The sequence below is a fragment of the Chiloscyllium punctatum genome, chromosome 11 (assembly GCF_047496795.1).
Source record: "Chiloscyllium punctatum isolate Juve2018m chromosome 11, sChiPun1.3, whole genome shotgun sequence".
Lineage (NCBI taxonomy): Eukaryota > Metazoa > Chordata > Chondrichthyes > Orectolobiformes > Hemiscylliidae > Chiloscyllium > Chiloscyllium punctatum.
In genome coordinates, this window is record NC_092749.1 from 10,602,813 (window position 1) to 10,616,110 (window position 13,298).

General features: G+C 43.9%; 1 pseudogene; it reads right to left on the bottom strand.

Annotated features, from left to right (window-relative positions):
* Positions 1–228: 228 nt before the first annotated feature.
* Positions 229–2,321, bottom strand: LOC140482650 (myc target protein 1 homolog; annotated as a pseudogene).
* Positions 2,322–13,298: the final 10,977 nt, after the last annotated feature.

Below are 13,298 nucleotides of genomic sequence, written 5' to 3' on the forward strand. Positions count from 1 at the left end.
TTCATCGGAAAAACTTTCTTTGTATTGTCAATGTTGCTTTTGCCAATCATCTGTGCACTTCTGATTCTTGAACCTTCATGAAGTGGGAACAGTTTCTCTCTATATGCCCTGCCTCGAGGACTTCAATGTTGCATTGTGTGCTTTTGCACAGTTTGTAAAGCCACCAACCAACCAATTAAATTACAAACATTGAGAATCCATCGATCCTCAAATGTTGAGGCCGGAACATCATGGTAGAGACTCTTTACTGGGTTCCACCACAAAATCGTATGCAGGAGGTGCGGTCTGGGAGAGTGACAATCGTAGTGTCGGGCCTCTGACAGTGCTGCTCCTGGTAGCCCAGGCTGCAGTTGAGTGTGGATGAGGTGTCAGTGCCTAGCAAGCCAGAGGAGGACTGCATTCTGTCCAGCCCGTCTGCCAAGGGCATTTCAACAAAAGGATGGAAGGTGGAGGCTCGGAAAGTGGACTTCCTCCCGGAGGTGTCAGCTTGGTCTTGCGAGGCTTGCTGTTGGAAGGCCAGTGTATTGGCTAAGGCTAGGTTATTGTCACCGTGCCTGTCGTAGCTGTTGCTGCGGTAGAAGCCGATCCTGGTCAGCATGACGTTGTGGGATGAGGATCGGTTGCGCTGGCTGGTGGATGGGGTGATGGAAGTGCTGGCCTGCTTCCTGCGGGCCAGGCAGGTGAAGGCAATCCAGAAGAATGCCCCGATGACAATCCCGATCACGACAGACAATGAGAAGGACAGGATGACACCTTCTAAATGAGAGATAGAGAAGCATAATGAGTGAGAATGACAATTCCAAGGCACATTTCATGACCTCAGAAAATCCCAAAGAGCCTTATGGATAATTAAGTCACTTTAATTCGGCATAGTCAGGATGTCTTCCCCTGAGTGCAGTGGACACAGGGATATTGAGTAAGATTGAGCAAGAGATAGATTTTTAATTGGGAATAGGTTGAAGGGTTACGGAGAGTAGGCAGGAGAGTGGAGTTGATGCCGATTAAAGATCAGCTATTATTGTATTAAATGATGGAGCAGACTCGATGGGCTGAATGGCCTGCTTTTCCTCCGAGTTCTTCTGTTCTTGCCTTGGAGGAGACATGTGTCACTGTTGCAAGAGAAACAACATTGACTTTGAGGGAATGTGGCATTCTCGTCAAGGCCCCAGAAGAATGGAAGTCCCACCCCTGAGAGATGGCAGCCAATCAGAGGATGAACAGCAGCGCCACTACTCATGGTGGCCACTGCCAGTATTGCACCGGGGCAAACCCAGAAGATCAACCATGAATCCTTCAGAACAGGTAAGCACAATAAGATATGAATTCCAAGGGAGAGGAACACCAGCCTTGTGAGAGACAGGAGGGGGAGCAGGAAGGGAGCTCAGAAAATGGGCAAGGGTTGGCTTCTTGTCAGCTCATCCCACCCTTTTCCCCATCTCCCCATCCCCTCAGTTTACATTGCCAGGGCTCTCATTTAGGCTCAAAATTATGGATGGTGGAGGAATATTAGCCTTTGAATGAAGGACCTGCATTCCATCACCCCCGCATTCAGAAGGACAAACTCAATGGAGTTTGCTTAGTGTATTTCCCAACTGTTAAGTCTACCATTCATTACCAGTTGACTAGCTGTGGCGATAGGCTAAAGTCCATTAACTATTCGTCAGAATCACTAAAGGGCCTCAATTGGCCCCTGAGCAGGAAGACTGACCAAATCCTTTCCACCCTGGACTTAATCGGGGAAGCAGGGAGACAGGGATTTTCACCCACACCTACATGCCCCAATCACTTGAGTCCCCCTCTTTCAGGTATTCACCATTGTAATGTAGGAAACGTAGCAACTGATCTGCTCAGAGCAAGCTCCACAAACAAGTGATGAGACAATCTGTTATTTTTATTGATGGTGATTGAAGGACAGATATTGTCCAAGGTACAAGGGAGAATTGCCTTGCTCTACCTCTTTGAATTGTGCTCTGGGGTCTTTAACTTTCATGAGAAGGTACAATATCTCATTGAAAAGCCAGTATTCCTGATAATGCAGCATTCCTTCAATACTGGACTGTGCCAACCTAGCTGGTTAAATCTTTGAAGTGGAAGGTGAACCCATGACCTTTCGGCTCATAGCAAGCGTGCTGCTGATTGACATCCAATATGAGTCATTCAACCACATGTCGTTGAAGGCAATATCAAGATTTGAATGCGAGACACAAGAACAAACTTGTAGTTATGCGGTCTTCTATATACGCAAAGGTTCATCACAGACAAGGTAAAAAAATTACTTTTGATGCAGACTCACTGTTTTGGAGACCGCTGAAGGAAGCAAATTAATCCAAAACCCTCTGACTCCGAGATGAGAGTGCAATGACTGAGTGAAGGCAATATTAAAATTAGAGGGTTACTAAATCCTGAAGAGAGAGTGGGCTTCACAACAAAAGTTAGTTCCTCTTTCACAACTTGCTGTGATTTTGTTTTTATTCTCTTGTGGGATATGGGTGTCACTGACAGGTCAGTATTTATTGCCCATGTCTAGTTGCCCTTGAGAATGTAGTGGTGAGCAACCTTCTTGAATCATTTCAAATCATGTGCTTTATACAGACCCATAATGCCCTTAGGAGGGAATTCCAGGATTTTGAGGGAACGGGGATTATATTTCCAAGTCAGGATGGTGTGTGGCTCGGAGAGAAACTTGTTGGGGGTGGTGTTCCCATCTACTTGCTGCCCTTGTCCTTCGAGATGAAAGTATTCATGGGTTTGGAAAGCACTTTTTAAGGATCTTGCTTGTAAATTTCCGCAGTGTACAGTACACACTGTTGCTGCTGAGCTAATGTTCTTGTTGGAAATCTGAAATAACTTGCTGGAAAAGCCCAAAAACAAAATTCAGCAGTTTTCCCATTCCTTTATATAACTGCAGCATCTCAACTCCATGTACACTGACTCTGTATCCTTTTTCCACCCAAAGATCAGCTCTCTGGAGATAAAACACAGGCTAAAGCCTTCAAGTGGATGATTTGTGTCAGAATGTCATTGTCCTGAAGTAGTCTGTCAATTTTTTGGAGAGAGATTCTGTTCCCAAAATGCCATGGGATAATGAATAATGAATAAACATTTTCTTTTAGATGATATTCCCCACAGTATGGAAACAGGCCCTTTGGCCTAACAAGTCCACACCAACCATCCAAACAGCAACCCATTCTCGAACCCCACATTTAAACCTGATTAATGCATCCAACATGGCCAATTCACCTGCCTATCTTTGGATTGTGGAAGGGAACCTGAGTACCCAGAGGAAACCCATGCAGACACAGGGAGAATGTGCAAACTCCATACAGACAATCACCTGAGGTGGGAATTGAACCCAGGTGCCTGGTGCTGTGAGGTAGCAGTGCTAACCACTCAGCCACCATACCACTCTGGACGACCTACAAGATGTGCTGCAGAAACTTAACAAAAAGATCCTTAAAAAGCACTTCCCAAACCCATGAAGACTGTCATCTAGAAGGATAAGGGCATCAAATACATGGGAACATTATTACCTCCAAGCTTCACACATTTTCACTATTTCTCCTCAACTCACAAACAACCCTGACCTTGATGTGTATCTCTGTTCCTTTCTATCTCTTGATGTGATATCCTGGAATTCCCTTCTCCATATCACTGCACAATGTTCACCATATGCACTGCAGTGGCTCAAGAGGAAAGCAGCTCACCACCACATCATAACAGGCAAATAGACATAGAAACTGATAAAGCCAGCGATGCCCACATGCCATTTAGAAAACAGCACACTTTATTCCACTGACCTGTTTTTTGTCGTCTGTATCATAGAATGTGCAAACTCCACACAGACTGTCACCTGAGCCTGGAATTAAATCCAGGTCCCTGACTACTTGAGGCAGTAGTGCCAACCACTGAGCCACCGTTTCAACTGCAGCTTGGCCTGTTTTGCCCTGACATCAGGTTTTGCAAAAAATCAAATTCCTGCAGCACATTCATTTAGATGTAATGAATTCCAACTGATCTTTGTGTTTATACCTCAGTGAATTTTGTACTAATCTGACACATTTAATAAACTACCTGCTGATGCCTCTTATTGTGGATCAACTAGAGTGCTGGATAACAATGATATACTTAACACAGTAAGGAAATTGTTGAAAGGAAACATATTTCGTAAAATATTTTTGTCTTGCACCCATCAGAACATTTTCAAGAACACCAGAAGGGAAATTGTAGTGATTAGAATGAACTCTGCCATTCCAATTCAGGACATCACAGAATATGAGTTTGCTAATTGGGGCTGTTAACATGATCCAATCAGGGAGTCCTGGCTGACAGAGATAAATAAAAGTGTTCCCACGCTCCTGATCTTCGGGCACCCGGTACAGAGGAGGGAGGGCAGGTTTGAAGACCTCCTCGTGGGTCTGCTCCTGGGCCTGGCCAAACTGGCCATCAACAGGTCCAGGCAGCGGGCTGTGGAGAGTGTTGTTAGGGCCGACTGCCTGCCCGTCTTCCGTGGTTACGTTCGAGCTCAGGTGTCCTTGGAGAAGGAGCACGCGGTGTCCACCAACACCCCGGAGTTGTTCAGGGAGAGGTGGGCGCCGCCGGGAGTAGAGTGCATTATTTCCCCCACCAACTCTGTTTTGATTTAGTCCCTACCCTCCCCTTCACTGTTTTGATCACACAGCATTGCCCTTTGATGTGAAGGGCAGTGCTTGTCACTGGGTGTTTCCTATCTTCGTGGTGGTGGAAATTGAATAAAGATTCATGCACTTTGTGTCTTTCACTTGTCTCACACCTGCACACACAGAACACGGGTGCTGGGGAAAAAAATAAGCACTACTGCAGTTAGGCGGTAGTGTGACAGTAATTTTAAAAACATAAACAGGAGCGTCAAACATTCTGTAAGAAAACAAATAAATAAACAAGAGCGTCTGTAGTTCTATTCACTGTTGGAGTTAGCTGGGTCATTGTCATATACTATGCACATATAAATAAAGGGTGACTTGGTGATGGCATACCAGCTTTTCATGGAGTTATTTCAGAAATAACATTTTATATTGTTTGAGAAGAGAGTGCTGAGTGGTTGGCAAGTGGACTCCGATGTATGGAGTTACCACATGAATACACCAATTAGTGGGCTGGCATGATTGCTGACAGTTAACTGTCAAGCTTTGTTTAACTTTAAACCAGACAAGTTGATGCTGATTATCTTGGTCATTCTAGTTCCTTGGTCATTGATCACTCTGTAAACATAGATGTGAAAGGATAATTTTACATTTTCTGTTCACTTCACTGTATCACCAACAAGCAAACGGAAATGTTAAAGTTCATATCCATGCAGAAATGAGTTTTGAGACCGGTGTTATTAAACATTAAAGAGCCAGAAATGGGTCACATCTAATGACACACACGTGGCTCATATATTGGACAACACACTCTGAAAACAATTTGAATAGTGTCTTGAGACTTGTTACATTTTCCAGGAAGAGCAAACGGGGATGTTGTTTAATCCTTAACCAGAAAGATACACCTTCCAACAATGTAGCACTCCACAAGAGGTCTTATGCTTCAATCTCTGAAGTAGGATTTGAACCCACACTCCCTGAGGCAGGAGCAATGAGACACAGATGACAAAACCTCCCTGTCTCACCTTTTTATTTCCCTTTTTGTAGTGGGCTGTACTGATCATTTTAGTCCTTCAGCCAGCTTTGTCTGAGCCAGGACATTTGAAAAGTTGCATTAAATTTTGTGCATAACAAATTTGTGTTTAGTCATGTTCTTGTTAAATCTGGCAAACTCAGTTGGCAGGTTTGGACTGTGGCAGTGGTTCATTATTTCATCATTCTCCAACTATTACGAACACCAGATGGCAGGAAATTCCTGAGACAGTCAAGGTCTTGTTGATAAACTCATTATCAATATGAATCAACTCGACTGGTTGAGGCAGAGAATTAGGTCATCAGCATCTGCAGTTTTGTCTTCAGAGGCTGAGATGTGTTCTCTTCAACAGCAACAGTTAATTTTTTGAGGCTCAAAGCGTGAAAACTATTGACCAGGTTCAAGTCAGGAATGTGATCACAGAATGGCCTTCTCTGGGTGAAATCATTCAGCCCATCAACCACATGGCACCTCTCAGCAAGGGATCTTGATCCTCATCACGCTCCCCTGACCTTACCCTCCCAAACTGGCAAATAATTTCCTTGTTTATTGATGGTAGATTCACTATTCATCTGGCTGACTAAATCCAATCTACACAATGGTACCATAGACCATAACAATTATTAAACAGAAAAGTCAAAACTTTTTATTTTCTGTTCACCAGTGGAATGTGCACATTGCTGATTGGACCAGCATTTATTTCTCATCCATAGTTGCCCTGGAGAAGGATCTGGTGAGCTGCCACCTTGAATCAATACAGTCCGTGTACTGTGGGTAAATCAATATCACTGCTGAGGAGGGAGTTCCACAATGTTGACTCAATGATACGAAAGGAATATAGTTGCACTTCCAAGTCAGGGATATGAGTGGCTTGAAGGGGAACTTGCATGTGATGGTGTTCCCATATATCTACTGTCCTCTGTTTCAAGGTGGCAGAGGTCACAAGGTTTGAAGGTGCTACCTAAGGAATGTTGGTGAATTTCAGCAGTGTGTCTTTTAGATGGTAATCTTTGCTGCTCTGAGCGTCAGTGGTGCAGGAAGTGGATGCTTGAGGATATGGTGCCAATCAATTGAGCTGCCTTGTCCTGGATGGTGTCAAACTTCTTGAGTATAGTTGGAGTTGCACTCATTCAGGTCAATGGTAACCCCCAGGACAGTGTTGCCATTGAATGTCAAGGGATGATTTTCATTTGGCACTCATTAGGAATGGGATACAAGAAATCAATCTTGGAAAGGGGACACCAATTTATACGACTTGCGAAGAAGATGCTGATGGTTGGATCATGATTGGCTTGGGGATGCAGGGGGAACTTTTAGCTGCCTATCTGAAGGAACTGATTGACCTCAGATCAGGCAAATAGTCAGCAGTCAGAATGTCACTAAGGGGAATGTCACAGGGGACCCTTAGAATACCAAGTCCAACATGAGATGTGATTCTGCTTTGGACAGCAGTAAGTAATCCCAACTGTTCTAGGAAATAAACCAGTGAAGTAATTTTAAGATTATTAGTTTGGTTTGCAACTTGAAGCATTTAGGACACACTGGATCCTGTTCAATTTACGTGATAGGGATTTGATCATACATCTCAATTTTTTACTGCCAATCCCTGCTGCATTCCCCATGGCAACACCTCAATCAATCAGAGTCTACCTGCCTCATCTAAATTTCTTTTAGCTAACTGTGATTGACAGTTAACAGATGCTGAAAACAAATTGAGGGATAGAATGTATCTGCTCCTGGTTTGATGTTGGTTCTCATTTCCCTGAAAACTGGTGGGGTTTGGGGCCCAGCTCTGTCACTCCTTTCCTTTGTAAATTGCTGTTTCATGTATATGACTGTTCATATTAACTGTTTGTAATTTGTACTGGTTAATAAAACTATCTATATATTTCTGGTCCTGGAGTAGTATGGACTGAGTGGGATATAAAAATTGATTCGTGAATGGAAGTTCATGATTTACAAATTTAATTAATATGCTTTGAAGGAGTAAGCAGGGGTGTTGATTAGGATAATTCTTTTGATATGATCGAGATGAACATGAGTGGGAGTTCTCATCAGATCCCTCATGGTAGACAAACCAAGAAAGTTAAAGGCCATGAGATCAAGAGCAAAGCGGCTTATTGGATACAAAACTGTCTGAAATGCAAGACGTAGGGGTTACACCATGCATGGTAGGGCACTGGAAAGTACTGAAGTGCCAAGGGACCTTGGCATGCATATCTATGGATCCCTGAAGGTAGCAGGGCAGGTAGATAAGTTGCTTAAGAAAGCGCATGGGCAGCTGCAGTTAGAAGCTAACGTATGGAATACAGAGCAAGCTGGTCATGCGATAACTGCATAACACACTAGTTAGGCCACAACTGGAGAACTGTGTGCAGTTCTGAACACCATGTTAAAGGAATGATGTGATTGCACTGGAGGAGGGTTAATCCAGAGGCTAAGCCTGAAGCTCTGCTGACATAGATTCATATCCTATTGTGTCAACTTGTAAAACTTAAATTCAATCAATTGGGAATTTAAAGATAAAATGTGCTTGATTCATTAATGCTGTTTAATCTGCTTCCCTTACCTCGTCTGACCTACATGTGACTCCAGACCCAGCCTCAATTTTAGCAAACCACTCAGTTTAAGGAAATTTACAATGGGCAACAAATTGTACCATTGTCAACAATGTCAGATCCCATCAAAACAATCACAAAAGCCTCAATTTCAAGGATGAGGATCAAACATCATTTCATGTCCATTGACCTTCTTTGGATGCATTTGATTCATTCGAAGTAAGGCATCAAGTGAAACAGTTCCCACCTTGTGCCAAGTACTGTACATGATGATTTCTACTTTTTCCTGATGCAGATTATGAACTACATCTCGTTGTCCACTTGAATGGAATTAAGACAATTATAATGCGTTAGTTTGTTACAGAGATATTGAGAATAAAGGTGCTCAAAAATGTTTGAGAAATAACCTTTTGGAAAAACAGAAAGGTGTAGATCATGTGCTGATGTTTAGAGTTTGAACAGGGTAACTGGTACTTGTGCACAGTTTGTCATGGACTTTCAAGTTTCCTACATTGCAACAACATGTACACAGCAAGATCCCACAAGCAACAATGTCATAATTGTGACCAGACTATTAGGCTTAAGGATATTTATCACAGGATCAATACTGGGCCAGGTCTTTGACCAAATAAAGAGCTATACCAACTGTTTTACTGGTACAGGAGGATTAGTGAGGATGTCCTACAATTCTTTTCCAAATAGATCCATAGTATCTTTACATTCAACTTGCTCAGATTGCCTCATTTGGATAGACATCATCATGAAACATGCAGTATTCCCAATACTAACCATCCATTATTGTGGCACTTCCTCACTTTTAACCTTCTAATAGCGCAGCACTCCCTCAGCACTGATTCTCTGACATTGCAGCACTCCAAAAGTAGTAATCCATTGACAGTTCTGCACTCCCTCAGTTCTGACCGTCCGACAGTGCATCACTTCCTCAGTACTGACCCTCCAACAGTGCAGCACTTCCTCAGTACTAACCCTCCAACAGTTCAGCAGTTCCTCAGCACCGACCCTCTGACAGTTGTGCACTTGTCAGCACTGACCCTCCTACAGTGTAGCACTTCCTCAGTACTGACCCTCCGACAGTTCAGCACTTCCTCAGTACCTACCCTCCGACAGTGCAGCACTTCCTCAGGACTGATGTTCCGACAGTGCAGCACTCCCTTATTACTGACCCTCAAACGCTGCTGCACTCCCTCAGTATTTGTCCAAAGACAGTGCTGCACTCCAGCGCTCTGTTGTCCCTCGGCAGTGACAATGCAGCGTTCCCTCAGTACTGATCCTTTGATACTGTGGTGCTCCTCTAGACTGCTGACAGTGTGCCACTGAGAATAAAGAAACATTTAAGTTGTTGACTAATCAGCTTTTCAGGCATGCTTCACCATTTTAGATCATAACAAACCATCTACCTGAACACCAACTCCCCTCCTATCTTCATTTCCTGTGATACAAATAGTATCCAGAAACCTCTCAAGTTCCACCTTAAATATACGCAGCAGTGATGTGTCCGAACATTCCTGGATATATCTGGGAGATGCCCCTTTGTGTGGGTGAAGAAATTCCTTCTCATCTCAGTCCTAAATGGCTTGCAATTTAATCTGAGATGGTGTCCCCTGACTCTAGACACTTCAAATAGAGGAAGGCCAATAAATCATGTGGACCAGATGGACTACACCCTAGAATTCTGAAGGAGATAGCTGAGGAGATTGTAGATGATCTTTCAGGTGGTGATCTTTCAGGAATCACTGGAGTCAGGGAGGATCCCAGAGAATTGGAAAATAGCAAATACAATACCCCTATTTCAGAAGGTTGGGGGGGAGGGAGACAGAAGACAGGAAACTATAGGCTGCTTAGCCTGATGTTGGTCATTGGTAAAACTTTCGAGTCCATTATTAAGGATGAGTTTGCAAAGTGGTAGGAAGTGTATTGTAAAATAGGGCTGAGTCAGCATGGCTTCATCAAGGGGAGGTGATGTCTGATAAATCCAGTGGAATTCTTTGAGGAGGTAATGAGCAAGTTAGACAAAGGAAAGCCAGTGGATCTTTTTGGATTTCTGAAAGGATTTTGACAAGGTGTCACACGGGAAATTGGTAAATAAGATAAAAGCCCATCATGTTAGGGGCAAGGTACTGGCATGGATAGAGGATTGGCTGACTGGCAGAAGGCAGAGAATGGGGTTAAAGGGGACTTTTAATCATAATGATCTGGATAAAGGAACTGAGGACATTGTTGCTATATTTTCAGATGACACAAAGTGGTGGAGGGAGAGATAAAGTTGAGAAAGCGGGAAGGTTGCACAAGGACCTGGACAGGCTCGGAGAGTGGGGAAAGACTGGCAGATGGAATACAATGTGGGCAACTGTGAAATAGAGGCACAGACTATGTTCTAAATGTGAAGGGGTCCAGAAAACTGAAGTGTAAAGGAACCTGGGAGTCCTAGGTCAGGGTTCTCTTAAAGTTATCATATAGATTCAGTTCATGGTTCGGAAGGCAAATGCAATGGTAGCATTCATTTCAACAGGGCTAGAGTACAAGAGCAGGGATGTACTGCTGGGGTTGTATAAGGCTCTGGTGAGACCACATTTGGAATATTATGAGTAGTTTGGGCCCTGTAACTTATGAAAAATTTTCTGGCATTGGCGGGGTTACTGAGGAGATTTACAATAATGATTGCCAGGATGAAGTGTTTGTTATATGAGGAATGTTTGAGGACTCTGAGTCTGTACTTATTGGAGTTTGACGTACAAAGGGGAACCTTATTGAAACTTACAGGATAATGAGAGGCCTGCGTAGATTGGATGTAGAGAAGATGTTTCCACCAAAAGGCGAGACTAGGTCCTCAGGCACAGCCTCAGAATGAAGGGATGACTCTTTAGAACTCAGATGGAGAGGAATTTCTTCAGCCAGAGATGATGACTCTGTGGAACTTATTGCTACAGAAGGCTGTGGAGATTGAGTGTACTTAAGACAGAGATAGATAGGTTCTTGATTGGTAAGCAGATCAAGGGTTGGGAGAAAGGCAAATTAATGGGATTGAGGAACATATCAGCTATGATCAAATGGTGGAACAGACTAAATCGGCTAAATGGACTCATTCTGTTTCTATTTTTTATGGTGTAATGGTCTGGCCTATCTACACTAATCTCACTTTCCAGCCCTTAGTCTTGAGAAGGGGTCATCAGAGGGTGGGTGAGAGTCCTGGTTGAAGAAGTAGGCGCGGAGGCGAAGGCAGAGGAAGAAATGCTCGATGTCTAGCCGCGTGTGAACTCATTGATCCGGGAGCGTAGGGGGATGAAGGTGAGTCCTCTGCTGAGGACTGATTGTTCATCCTCAGAGAGGGGGAGGTCTGGAGGGATGGTGAAAATACGGCAGGGCTGGGAGCTAGGACCTGGTGTGGGGCTGGAGCTGGGAGTGGAGTTAGTCGTGGGGGTGGAATTGGTTGTGGGGGCAGAGTTGGTTGTGGGGGCGGAGATCGACGTGGGGGTGGAGATGGGTGGAGACAGCAGTTAACAAAGCATACGATAAGACCATAAGATTGTCAAAAATAGGAATACCCCATTCAGCCCCTCGAACCTACTCAATAGGATCTTGGCTGATCCAACAATCATCATACCTACTTTCCTGCTCTTTCCTTGTAACCCTTTGTTCCCTGACTTATCAACAATCTATCAAACTCAACCTTACACAGGCACAAGGACTGTGCCCCCACAGCTCTTTGTGGCAAGGACTTCCAAAGATTTACAACCATCAGAGAGAAGAAATTCCTCAACAGTGTTAGAATAGAACAGAATAGAATCCCTACAGTGTGGAAACTGGCCAGTTGGCCCAACAAGTCCACACTGACCCTCCAAGGAGTATCTCTCCCAGACTCATTCCCCAAACCTAGCCTACACATCCCTGACCACCTTGGGAAATTTAGCTTGTCCAATTCACCTAACCTACACACTGTAGGAGGAATCCAGAGCAGCCAGAGGAAATCCCCACAGGCATAGGGAAAATGTGAAAACTCCATGCAGACAGTTGCCTGAGGCTGGAATCAAAGCTGGTTCACTGGGGCTGTGACGCAGCAGTGCTAATCATTGAGCCACCATATAACCTGAGCCACTATGTTCTTGTCTTATTAATATTTTTATTGTGTATGAGTACCTGGGGAGCCAATGCAAGTAAGTGGGGTTAGTGTACAAATTAGCTATGATTAAATTAAATATTGCAGAAATAAATCCACAGAGGCTGGTGACACGTCACCTAGTCACTATTTATTTACATATGGAAAGTCCTTGAGAGTGATCCAGCTCCCTTAGAGCCAGCTCTCAGAGTGTTGGACTGTCTGATGCTCCTGATTTTATTTTTTTGTTTTTTAGTCCCCTTCCTCTCAGACACAGTCAAGGAGGAGAGTACGCACGTACGCACGCACTGATCCAGCTCCCTCAGAGGCAGCTCTCAGAGTAAACAGAACCTCTGACACACCTGTTTTTTTTTTAATTTTTCTATTTTTTAATTTTACCCCCCCATTCCCACCTAACTGCTAACTCCAAGGAGGAGAGTACGCATGCACGCACGCACACACGCACTAATCCAGCTCCATGCTCCTGGTTTTATCTGTCAGCTAGGGATCCTTGATTGGATCAGTTTTGTTTTTCTTTATTTCTTCACGGGATGAGGGAGATGCTGGCTAGGCAGCATTTATTGCTCATCCCTAATTGCCCAGAGGAAAGTTAAAAGTCAATCCCATTGCTATAGGTCTGGAGTCACATGTAGGTGAGAACAGGTATGAGTGGCAGTATCCTTCCCGAAAGGACATTAGTGAACCAAATGGTTTTTTTCCAGCAATCGACAATGGATTAATGGTCATGAGAACCTTAATGCCAGATATTTATTGAATTCAAATTATACCATCTGCCATGGAAGGATTCAAACTCAAGCCCCCAGACATTATCTGGATCTCTGGATTAAAAGTCCAGTGATGGGGGGATTCAAGACTGCAGTGACCCAGCAAGTCTGAGTCTGTAGTGCTCTCCCTAAGACTCAGGCAAAGTGGGGTACCCGTCTTCACCACACCCTTTAAATCATTTTAGATAG